General features: G+C 43.3%; 2 long non-coding RNA genes across 2 annotated transcripts; one reads left to right on the forward strand and one right to left on the reverse strand.

Moving 5' to 3' along the window:
* The first annotated feature begins 5,250 nt into the window (after positions 1-5,250).
* On the forward strand, positions 5,251-9,410 carry LOC124704131. The gene is made up of 2 exons (XR_007003478.1): positions 5,251-5,669; positions 9,145-9,410. It is a non-coding gene; the product is annotated as an uncharacterized LOC124704131 (long non-coding RNA).
* On the reverse strand, positions 5,923-11,872 carry LOC124704130. The gene is made up of 3 exons (XR_007003477.1): positions 11,630-11,872; positions 10,538-10,658; positions 5,923-6,556 (listed from the first exon to the last, which is right to left on the reverse strand). It is a non-coding gene; the product is annotated as an uncharacterized LOC124704130 (long non-coding RNA).
* Between the last annotated feature and the right edge of the window lie 319 nt (positions 11,873-12,191).

Raw genomic sequence — 12,191 nt, forward strand, 5'->3', positions numbered from 1 at the left:
GTTGAGTGGGCCTTAGCAGCACTTGACTGCTGCTTTGGTATCTCCCACCATACTTTGGCTTGCTGGGATAGGATAACTGCTTGCTGGGTGTTCCTTTTTGGATTGCCAGCAACCTTTGATGTTGAAAATCAACTAGACAATAATTTGTCTATATATATCTGATGGTTTAATAAACCACTAGTTGCTAGGTGAGTTGGGCTAGGCTAGCTGTGGATAAAATCCTAGCTGGATTCTTTGGTTTGCTTTAGTGGTGATACACTTGGCTTGACCAATTCTTCCCTAGGGTTAATCTTTGCTGACTTATTTCATATTTTTCCAGCATCAAATGGTTTAACACCAAATGATGATGCAAACAGGGTAATCTTACCCTTTGGCTTGTGTGTGTGTGTGTGTGTGTGTGTGTGATGCACATGCTTGTATTATGAGCAAAACCAATGTTTGCTCATGGATTTGAGTATACCTCACTCCAGCTCCTAGAATTTATGTTGTTGTAGAGGTTTTTCTTCTGTGATTTGCTGGTGCTTGCCCTAATCCTCCTGGCTAGCTTGTGCTGGTGTTACTTCACCATTTCTTGCTCAACAGCAATCAGTCCTTGGTGGAATTGTTGTTGGGTGGCTTTGGCTACTTTGTGTTCTTCCTGTTCTTGCTGTTCTTACCTTGCTGAAGCTTGTGCCGATGGCTTCTAGGGTTTGGTGACTGAAAAGTTTATATATCCCTCTCTGGTCACTTCCTTGATCGACAACAAGGTGATGTGTGTGTGTGGTGACTCCCCCTGTGTGCGTGCGCTGGTGAGCATGCACCTCACCTTGTGAGCTGCTTGTATTGCTCATGGTTGGTACTTGTGTGCTGTGGATCAGCTCGGCATGTTTGCTATTATCCCTCCAATTTCACATTTCTTAACTAACCTGCCAAGTGGCAAGCCACTTGGCCTAATGCGATTTTCTGTTTTGGTGTTTGTTTTTGCAGGGATCAATAGGATGATCAAGAATGTCTCATTCCACTTGTTGATCAAGAAGATCAAGATGATGTTTAGCTAGTTCTATTATACCTTGTAATTTTCCTTTTCTTTCTCATTTATCAATTTCTGAAATGTGTTATGTAATATTTAATTCATTTGAATATTGTAAAGACAATGTAAATTGCGTGTGATGATCAATAAAGCTCAAGTTTTCTCTATTGAGCTTTTCATAAATTATTTGTATTCTTTTCTTATTTATATTGTCATTTATAATATTCTTATTTGAAATATTAATTGTTTGAATAAACAATTGTTTGGATTATGAATTATCTTGGTTTGGTTGGAGTTTGAGTTTCAACTCAACTCATGTCAAATTCATCATGCAACTTAATACATGAGATGCAATGGTTCCCCTCTCTTCTCAAAACCCTAATTTCAGAAGAGATCATGTCCAAGTTTGTCGCACTCTCGAAACCCTAACCCTAGCTGGTCTCGAGAGAGAAACTTTTTCCCGCTTAGGTTTTATGCAATTAAGCGCGAAATTTTCCCTAGTTTTGCGATGCAATGCACATCCCTTTTCTAATTCTACCCCGCAATCGTCTCGAATCCTGGGATATTACACGGCAGTACCTGCGACCGGACCTCCGCGCCGATCCCGCGTACACCGTCCACTCCGACACGTGGCACACCTGGCACGAGACCGAGACGGATCCGAGGAGGAGGGCGGGCTTCCTCGGTGACAGGGACTTCCCCTTCAACCATCCACCGGTGCCTCGCCATCGAACATGGCAGCCGCCAGCGCCTGCATAGGACGACGACGATGAGGAGTACAACGAGGCGCTGTCCTACCACAACGAGGAGGCTAAGGATGACAACGACGACTACGTCACCTGCATTTTCCAGGAATGGCGGTTGGCCATGGCGGAGGGCCGAGAGTTCGAGTACCCGGAGGAGATGACGGACGGCGAGATCGTGAGGCTCGGCGTCCTCGTCTCGGAGGTCGACCGACCGGTGCAGCCGCCGCTACCCCGGTACGCCACCGGAATCATGCCGCCGGACCTCAAGGAGGAAGAGGCCCTACGACGGGCTCTCGAGGACTCGGCCGCGCAACCGGTGCAACCTCCGCCTCCACCTCTGTTGTACAACCCGTGGGAACCTCCACCTCCACCACCGCCATCGGCGGCGCCGCTACCACCACCGAAGTGGGCTGCTCAACCTCCACCACCGGCCTGGGCTGCTCCACCTCCACCACCGCCTGCGGCACCGGCTTATGTTCCGCCGCTTGTGAACTGGACGTGGCCGGTACCGGAGCTCATCGTGATCGACAACGACGACGACGCCCAGTAGGCGCAGCCGTTCTTAGGTTTTAGGGTTTCTTTTCCTTTCTTTTACTATGTAAATTATATTTTTATGTTGAAAAAATGCAAAGTATAAAAAAATGCGTCGTGCCGCTGGAGCCACCCCGATACAAACGGACGCACGGTCGATTTCGATCATTTAAGCCGACGCAAATGACGCGCGCGAACATTTTGGACGTCCGAAATGCATCGCCCCGCTGGAGATGCCCTTAGGCAAGATTTTCACTAGGATGGTGGCAGGTTCGTTGTGTTTGTTTTTCCCCAAAATTAGCCTATCAAGATTTTAGCAACCTACATATTTTAGTTAAACTATTTCTTGCTTACGTGTTAGCCAATATTAGCTAAAAAAATTAATTAAAGTTAGTAGTGGAGCATTAGCAAGCCGACAAGTTAGCAACTAGCTCGCCTGCCCCTTTCGGCTTAGCCGATGGGTCATAATTTTTATGGAGAGATTTTCTAAGTAATTTTTTTTGATAACCACTAACTTCCTTCTTTCCAATCCTAACTAACCATCGCAAGGAGAGGAAAAAAGATCACCACTAACGAATAAGTAATCCCGAATTGCATCTACCTTTTGGCATACCACTTTTATGTATTTGATGTAGTCTTTCTTCAAGCAAACATTATTATGACGGTTGTATCTTCGGTCAAAACGTATAAGTAACTTGAGAAAAACATGGAACTAAAAGAAAAGAAGCCAAAAAATGACAATGTTTCTAGAGAGATCACCTCACATCACATAGATAGTATTTGATAAAAAAAAACAAGGGGAATGGATCAAAATCCTTATTTACATCCAAGGTTACAACACGAACTCTTAAACCACTAGCTCCATGGGAAAGGTCCACGTTGACAAACGGAAATCGATTAAACCCTGTGGCGGGGTTATGGTACGAGATCTCATGTTGAACACCTCACCACTATCGACAAAATAAATGGCATCTTTCGCTATCTCTCCACCAGCTGGCATAGATTTGGAGAAAGGTTTGCTAATGAAAAGTGATTGACCACACAGACCATCCGACACGGGCATCCATGTGCCGGTATTTATGTCCACCTCAAAGACCTTCACACTGCGAGTGTATCTAAAAGCATAGTAGGGGATTTGTAATTCTCGTCTCACCATGATCATCTTCCCACATGACTCCACAAAGTACCACAAGGTGGCAATTAGATCCCTGGGTTCCTCTTGCACTTCCTCATCATCGGTAAAGTGGATAGCTTCGAGAATCATGCCATCACCAGTCTTATTCCTCGATTCGTCTAGATTGTCGCCATTGATTTCATCATCAAGATCGTTATCATTTTTGTCCTCCACCTCATCGTTGTCCTTGTCATGGCTCTCCCCCTCGTCATCGGCATCATCATCGGTCTTCTCCTCATCATCGTCGCTATCATCATCATCATCGGTCTTCTCCTCGTCATCGTTGCTATCATCATCATCATCATCGGTATTATCAATAATGCCCCAATCATCAGATTCATTATCAAGCCTAATGATACGCTTGACATTGGTAACCATAGGTACGCCGTCATCATCAAAGGAGATATCTAGAGAGACGAGTCCAAGGCCGTCCACATCGAGAGGCGTGTTGTTGTCAGCACGGGTGACCCCATAGAGTTGGTCTCCAAGAAAGGCAACATCGATGATACGGACAAAAGGAGTTGTTCGTGGCTGAGGCGACCACAATCCCTTCCCTGGCCGGACCAACATGAGGGGGTAGTTCCAGTTGTTTGTCATGACGGCGATGACATCATCCGGTGTGGACCGCATGTGCACCTTGAAGACGCGGAATTCCTCGGTAACTCGGCCGATGACATCATCAAGCTCAGGGAGTGGCACAATTGCTCCAGAGGTGGTATTGCAGAGGAAATAAATGTGGGTCTTGTCGGCCTGCGTGTAGTCAATGGCGATCCAGTCGTTGGTGGAGCCGATGCACCTCACATTGTCGATGTCAACGGAGGGATCGGTTGAGGTGACAAAGAAGGGTTTGCCATCCCGGCAGACGATCCAGGGGAAAGTGTCCCGAGGAACATGCTCATGTTGCATGGCAGAGTGCCAAGAGCGGCACACCACCCGGAACCGAGCATGGTCGTTGGCGGCAAGTCTGGCCATGACCAGGCGGAGGATCTCTGGTGGGAGCTCAGACCACGGCGGCGCCATCAATCGATCGACTGTGGTAGCTGGTCGTACGTGCAATCGGAGGGTCGGAAAGAAGAAAGAAATACGTAGATGTGATACAAGCAGCGAGTATATATCGAGCGCAATCCAGGAGTTTCCGTGATCGAGTTTGTTCGTGTCCATATATACACGTGACGGGCAGCACAGGTTCTCTTACGTAGTCAAACCAGGTCGTACGTGTGTCCGGTTTTGTTACGTTTTCTAATAAAAAATATTTTTTCAAAATCAATCTGTGGTTTGATGGTTAGGAGGCAGTGACATCCCAGCCCACCAGAGTTCAAATCAGATTTGAACACTTTGTTGTCTCATAAATACGGAATATTCTTCAGTAGGAGGCGATGTTCTCGTCGACAGCGAGACACTTGTGGTGACTTCGTCAATCTTAAGACCCGCCGAATCAGTTCTTCAGTGGGAGGCGATGTTCCCGTCGACAGCGAGACACTTGTGGTGACTTCGTCAATCTTAAGACCCCCCGAATCAGTTCTTCAACGTAGTCTCTTGAAGGTTCTTATAGGGGTAGGATGTGCGTGTGTGCGTTCACAGGAGCGAGTGTGTACGCGTATGTATGAGCATCTTTGATTGTACTGTGTTTCGTAATTTTTTTTTTGGGTGAATAAAAAATATATAAATCTGAAGTTATCCGGCTCTCCAGCGGCCCAGCCCAAGCAAGAAGAGGCCCACAATGGAGTTCAGCCCTACTAAAGCGGACCCGACGGGACGCGACCCTCACTGGACTCGAGTGCCTGCCTCTTCCTCCCTCTTCGTCACCCTCTCACCCGGCCGGACCAGCGGCCGCCGTTTCCGCCTCCTCCTCCCCCGATTCGCACACGATGGAGCTGCAGCAGATCAAGAAGGTGGTGGGTGGAGCCGTGACTGCGGCGACGGTTGGCACCCAGGTCTACCAGATCTACCAGAAAGGAATGAAGCTAATGGGGCCAAACCAATGCCCGTGGTGCTACAAGAACATCCCGCGGGACCTCTTCGAAGCTCATCTGTTGCAGCACAAAGGGGACCATGATGTCTGCGAGGTGAAAAGGGCTGTTGCGGAAGGGACGCGGGCAGGAAAGGAAGCTGCCAAGGCGTACAAGAAGCAGGAGCAGGAGGCACGGCAGCAGGCGAAGCGAGCGCGGGAGCAGGGACGGAGGTCAGGGACACGCCACAGGGAATGAAGGTGAACACTCTCTTCCAGGGTTTCCGACTGTGTGTTGCTCGAATAAAAAATCCACTTTTTTTTTTCTTTCTCGTGGCTTAACTGTCAGATCTAGATGTTGCTTCGGGTTTTGAGTCCTGGTTCTTGGAGTTGTCAGCAGCATCCTACTCCGTACTAACCACAAATGTCTTCCATAGGGCTAGCCTTTTGTTTCCATAAGCTATGCACCGCACCCATCTTGTTTAGGTGACCAAGGGAACGTAATGCCCACTAATAACTAAATCCTGCTCCTTTTCTCTAGCTTTATTATATTGTTACAAAAAGAGTGTTACAAGATTCGCATAAAAAAAATGCTGCATGATATACATCAGAGTTTCCTTCTGAAATAGGCATTTAGTAGTCAAAGGTTCTCTAGGAAAGTGGACTTACATTCTCATTACACATTCTTTGAGAGATCTTGCATTCGGAGCAGTGAATTTAACATCACATGGCACTTCTCTAACGTATATTATAGCAGATCCAAATCATACCTGGTTGAAATTTAGGATCAAAGTGTTTTTATTTAACAAAGCTACTACAGCCTGACAATTACAATTCACAATATCTCTGCATTTCTGTTGAGTGATTCTAATGCGAGGTCTGCATTGCTGTTGAGTGATTCTAATGTGAGGATGATTGTTTCTACTTGTGCTTCAGTACAGCCCGCAAGCATGTGCTCTTTTTTTATCACTACCATAGTTCCACATGACCGAAAATGTCCTCTTCATTTCGGTCAGGTGAAGAGAGTTTTGGGGTTATCTTGTTTGCCCATTTTTTCTCAAGCCTGTAGACATTATATCCCTTCAAAGAGTTAACAGCAAAATAGGTGACGACGCTTATGCATGTCAGCCAAAATGACACTGGTCACCCTTGCAAAAGAAAAGCCAAAAAATCACCATGATGCTTCATTGAAAATCACTAGGGAAGAGTAATTATGCTGTATATCTTACGTCCCTGGTAAAAAAGTATAGAATTTACTTATAGTGGATATTCCTATGTATCAAATTAGACAAACATAATAATCAAGGTCTAGGGATGTCTCTTACTGTCACTTGCATTTGCATATTATTTTGGTGCTAGCTAAGTGCCCGTGCGCTTGCAATGGGTCAATAATTGATATGTACGCGCCTATTAATGATTAGTTTTTATTTCATGTTTGTTTAAGAGTGTTAAGATTAATTTGTACCCACGTCTGCTCTTTTTTCCTTACCAAGAGTAAGTACCAACTAATTTATTTTTGTTAACCTTTTCTAAAATAGTTTACTCCTTTAGTAGTTCGGACAGTGCGACCTAATATTAGATTAAGGAACTAGCATCTAAATAATATCTTAAGCAACACCTCTCGTCAGTTCAATCTTCTTCAGGGTCTAACACTAACAAAAACAATATATATAGTTACCAAAAAACAATCTTCTTCAGGGTCTAAATAATATCTTAAGTTTCAGAAGTTTTTTGACAATTCTACAACAAAAATACCACAATTTAGAATAAGGAACCAGAGGGTACCTCCTACAAAGCGGATAACAAGAGGGGTGATCTACGCGAAGGCGGAAGGAGCACTGACTCCAGCCCTGGTGCTCCAGCTTGAGCCATAGCCGGATCGAGATCAATCCCTGCATCGGCCATGTTGTGCCCCAGATCTGGAGCAGTTGCGAGATGAACGGTTTTTTCTTCTTTTCCACAGAACAGAACAGCGAAACGATACGTTTCACTTGGCGGTGGCAAAGCCTGTAACTTTAGCAAGCGGTTTTTTTATGTGCGGCGATCGATGTGGTTCAACCGGTTTTTTGACGCGGGATCGCTATATCGTGTTGGTTTTCCAGTTTTTTGGTGCGGATCGCTATATCACGCTGGTTTTCGGGTTTTTTGGCGAGTGATAGCTTCCGGCTTTTTTGAGGCATGAAGCTTGGATTTTGGATGTACCAAACGGGTTTTCTACCTACTGACACCACCGATTGCAATTTAATAGTAAAAATATGTATTAGAAGCTGTTTAAGCACATCCCAATTTAACATATTATTAACTGTTGCTTCTAAATAGGGGATAGCTTATGCGTGTATTGGTTAAGCTGAACGTGGAAGCATTAAGCTGATAATGCCTGAGTTTAGCATGAAACTAGTGTATGTCCTTCACAGTTGATATTGTATTTGTTTCAGCCTTGTGAATTTGCAGGCTGAAATAAATGGAATGTTATAGAGTAAAATGTGGACAGGTGTGAGAGACGAGGTAGAAATGTCAATTATAACTTGACAAAAATGATTATTGGGCATAGTGTGAATAGCATAATTTGTTTGTTTTGTTTCATCGCCTAGGTACCTTGTCTACTTAGGATTTTTGTTTTGTTTCACTGCCGAAGTAACTTGTCCATCTAGGACCCCTCTCAGATTGGTGTTTATATTGTTAACATGCCGAGTTGCTGACGTGCCTAGCCACTCTGGGATTTTTCGTTGTCACTACCATAGTTCCACATGAGCAAAAACAGATTCTATCCTCTTCATTTTGGTCAGGTGAAAAGAGTTTGGGGGTATTTTATTTGCCCAATTTTTCTCATGTATGTAAACATGATAACCCTTCCAAGAGTTACCAACCAAATACATGATGACGCTTATACATGTAAACCAAAGATGATGACACTGTTCACCATCACAAAAAAAAAAAAAAACTCACCATTAATCTTCATGAAGCATGACAACAGATGAGTAGTTATGTGTCTTACTTTCCCCGTAAAACTATATATATGTTTTACCAAATTATATATCTTAGTTGTGCATAATTTCGTATCAAAACTGTTATCTATTCTACTTAATTATATATCATAGTTTCCAGCTATTATATGTTCTACTTAATTACATGTCTTTTTATGCATAATTTTGTGTTAACAAGGATACTTGTATAACAAAATCCTGAATATGACACCAGAGTTTCCTACTGAAACAGGCATTTAGTAATCAAAGATTTTCTAGGAAATAGAACTTACGTTTTCATTATACACGTTCTTGCACAACTCTTGCATCTGGAACACTGAATTTAGCATCACCTGACACCTCTCCAGCATAATGCTAGATCAGATCCAAATCATTAGAATTGAAGTGTTCTATTTAACAATGTTGCTACAACCTGACCATCTTCCCCCAACTAACAATTTACAAGATATGCATTGTTGTTGAGTGATTCTAATGGGAGGATGATTGTTTGTACTTTTGCTTCAGCGTAGCCTGCGAGCATTTACTCCTATTTTGAGTTTAGATATGTACCTTTTCTGATTTCCGCCTATTTTCTTCTTTCCATGGATCTGTGCTTGAATCATCACAAGTTTTGATAGAAAATAGTTATCACCATTGAGAGCAGATACAGAATACAAAAACTTATGTCTTCATGCAAAACTATACTATGTTATGTTTTGCCAATACTTTGAGGCCGTAGTGTATTGACCAAATTATGTTGCTTATCTTTGCAGGAATTGTTCGAGCAGAGTTCAGAGGGTAGAGGGAAGCTGGAGCAGCTGTGATTTTGTCGTTATCAGTTGAACTGCATTAAGTACTACCTTTTATTTGTGCCCTGATGGTAGCTTATAGCTGCTGGTAACATCCTAAATTTGAGAGTACTATATCCATATCGCGTACTAATCTAATGGTGTTCTCTACCTGATATTCGCCTTGGTGGCCAGAGAGGCACGGTCCGTGGATTCAAATATATTAAGTTAAAAGCTGGCACTTCTGAAAACTCATGTCTTTAAATGTTAGTGTTTGTTGTTATATCTTGTGTTTGTGCTATATTATTGAACTTTCCCACATGGCTCTTTCAGTTAGCTCTGGTATGTCCTTGCTATGGCTATTCCGGCTAGCTATGCTCTGTACTTGCTACGGCAGTGGCACTTCCACTGCCACTTCCACTGCCACTTCTTGTTTATCACTGCTCTTTCAGTAATCATTGGACCGTCTTGTTCTTAAGAGGACCAAACTTGCCAGTTGCCACTATATTTATCTAGAGTTACTTTAAAGAGTGGATGTATTTGCAAACCAAGCAACAGGAAGTGTAACTCATGCTGACATGCCCTTTCTGTATGTATGTAGGCAGTACAAGTATGCTATTCGTGCGTCACCACTAAAAATAAAATCTAATCATGCAGTTATATATATCTATTGTGCGCGTGTTCAGATTATATGTTTATCATGACCTATTTTTCTAGATGATCGAGATCCTGAACGGATGGTTTTGAACCGTGCTAAACAATAAGAACGAATATTTACACAGTACAATAGAAAATCGCCCACCACCTTATTGTTTAGAGTTCACTGATCATGGTGCTGTATCGCTATATACAGTTCACTGGCCAATATTTCACCAGTATTCTAACATGTCTAACGGCCATTTTTGCATCAAAATGTACTCTTGTTTAGAAAAAAAGGAAATGGCAGCTAATCAATTTGTGACAATATATTGTTTCTCTCTTTTTGGACTCAGCCGGGAAGGATCCATCTAAACCAATTAGCAAACTCTTGCTTTAATATTATGGGATACCTTTCAAGTGTACCAAAAAGTCTTTTGTTAGTAAAGAATGTTTTTTCAGGGTGAGGTTTAGAACGGCTACAACATGTAGATGAAAAAAAGCACACGAGCAATGAGGCTAAATTAGCCAGCATGTCTATATCAATTCGCAGTATTCTTTATATCTGTTTTTCATTTTAAGTAGTAGCAAAGACACCTGTGCTACGCCGCGGAACCAACAAAAGAAGGCGTAGTTCTAAGAAGATTGTAAGACAGGCATGGAAACTCTGCAGATAACCAACAAAACAAGGTCTAAACATTCTAGAACGAAAAAAAAAGCAAGACGGATATTGAAACCGTACCGTTAATAGCTTCACATCGATATTTCCCTATCTGGTGGCAATGTAACTTGTAAGGAAGAGCCAGATCCATCCGAGTGCGCACAATCACGCATCGCCCATGAGCAGGGTGGCCGTCATGAATCTACAAGATGGTAAAATAAACTACTCCTCCGTTCCATTCTATATTATTACTTGTTGCTTATTTAGTAGGTTTGTACTACATCAGCGGCAAGTAATACGGAATGAAGGAAGTATCAAATAAGCCAGAGTACAGGTCAGAGCTAGATCGGAGAGAAAAAAAACTTAAAACAATGGAGTATATTAGAAATCAAGGTTAAACTTTCATGTGATAGTGGTACTCATCTATTTTCTGCGGTTCAAAAACTATAGTAGTAGTAGTAGTGCTCATCTTAGTCGCCCCTCATGGTCATCTACAGCATCGGTTGATTAGAAGAGGTATTATGTACGTATCATGGATCTACGCTTATAACGTGGTCGTTACCGCAACCGGCTGGGAATCCGTCCCGGTGGCATGAGCATTTGGGGAGGAGGAAGAAGCAGATCTAGGAGGGGGCATGGCACAAAAACCTTTGCTAAATCAGATGCCAAGGAAATAGGGAATCAGCTAGCGACTTAGTATGGAATGAGATGCAGTATATGGTCACAGGATAATAAGAGAAATCGCCATCATAAGTGGTACTAATATACATGTATATCCCTGCGGGAAAAAAAAGCATACAGAAGCAGGTTCTTCGTAGAACCAGATGAACAAACAATGGCCCTCTCACCTGCCCAGAGATATAGTATATCTACGTACGTGCAAAGAAAAGAAGAGATTGAGAGATCCACCGGCCTTACCTAGATGAGCTGGGGCGGCTCAGCTCAGCTTAGCTCAGGGTGAGGAACAAGATAAGGAGGAAAAAACAAAAGGTAAAGAGGAAAGAGGAGCAACGAGCAAGCTACCGATTTCCATTTTGAAGCAAGCTAGAACAAGCTAACCTGCGGATCCCATCGATCTGTAACGGAGTGTACAGAGCACGTATTTGGGTGAAAAGTAAATACGCTCTACTTGTGGTACTACTGAGATCTGAGCGGCAGGCAGACATCACGCACCTTGATTTGCAGCTTTCACAAAAAGCCACGACTCTTGAAGCAGGATGTCCAATTGATTGAGTGGATCTTTCTGACAACAGGCAGAGCTAGCTAGACATAGACATCCATCCACCGTTGCCGGAACAGCTCCCATAGGCAGCACTTGGTCAGTAGAGGAAAGCCAAATCGGAGAAGGGGCGAGAGAGAAGGGGATGAGGGAGAGGTCTGCGCTGGATTTTTTAAAGAGCAACTCTACGCTGGATTTCTTTTTTCCAAACACACTACACCGATAGACGCTCACATGTACATATATATCTCTGAAACCGATATCTGTGAGAAACCGAGTTTACGAAACTAATCCAGCAGATATTGATATAGATGAAATCATCATGAAAGTCTCGCTGTTGATGGAAATGTCGCCTCCCGCTGATATATTTTTTACTTTTTTAATAAAAAACCAAAGTGTCAAATCTATAATTTGAATTCTGGTGAGCTAGGGCGCCACAACCCTCCTAACCATCCAACAATTAGGCTGGCTCTCGACTCTGCGCTAGATTTCATTCGTCTTCTTTCTGAAACTCCA

The sequence above is a fragment of the Lolium rigidum genome, chromosome 3 (genome assembly GCF_022539505.1).
Source record: "Lolium rigidum isolate FL_2022 chromosome 3, APGP_CSIRO_Lrig_0.1, whole genome shotgun sequence".
Taxonomy (NCBI): Eukaryota; Viridiplantae; Streptophyta; class Magnoliopsida; order Poales; family Poaceae; genus Lolium; species Lolium rigidum.